Here is a 444-nt window from a genome sequence, read left to right as displayed (position 1 = left end):
TGTATTGCTAGCAATAAATCTTCTTTATACTTTCACCCCTGGTATCTTTATTGGCTTTTGCATACCGGGCACGATCCCAGACTTGAGCTGGGGCTCAACAGTTCAAGCACCTACTTCGAACGCCTTCAAGAGAAACCTGGATGTTTTTCTTGCTGGGATCCTATGACCCCAGCTGACTTCCTGCCCCTGGGGCAGGGGCTGGACTCGATGATCTTCCGAGGTCCCTTCCAGCCCTAATGTCTATGAAATCTGTGAAATCTATTAAATGTCAAAAATCATGAAACAAAGTTAAAAATCAAGAGATCTGGAATGTAAATCATTCGATGCTATTTTTGAAGTGTGTGTGTATGGGGAGAGGGTTATTTGTGAAGGTGTGGGAGCTGCGGGTGTGGGGGGGGGGCCTGGGGGGGGTCCCCCTGCATACCGTGGCCGGGTGAAGGGGCA

The 444-nt window shown here is 49.1% G+C and overlaps 1 long non-coding RNA gene across 1 annotated transcript in view; it reads right to left on the bottom strand.

Annotated features, from left to right (window-relative positions):
* Positions 1-203: 203 nt before the first annotated feature.
* The window catches only part of LOC112551713, a 19,747-nt gene continuing 19,506 nt past the window's right edge, over positions 204-444 (bottom strand). Inside the window, exon 4 of the long non-coding RNA XR_003096025.1 lies at positions 204-258. This is a non-coding gene — a long non-coding RNA (uncharacterized LOC112551713). The remainder of the gene's footprint in view (positions 259-444) is intronic.

Source organism: Alligator sinensis, unplaced genomic scaffold, assembly GCF_000455745.1.
Source record: "Alligator sinensis unplaced genomic scaffold, ASM45574v1 scaffold117_1, whole genome shotgun sequence".
NCBI lineage: Eukaryota > Metazoa > Chordata > Crocodylia > Alligatoridae > Alligator > Alligator sinensis.
Note: the sequence above shows the minus strand (reverse complement) of the source record. Positions and strands in the feature narration are given on the sequence as shown.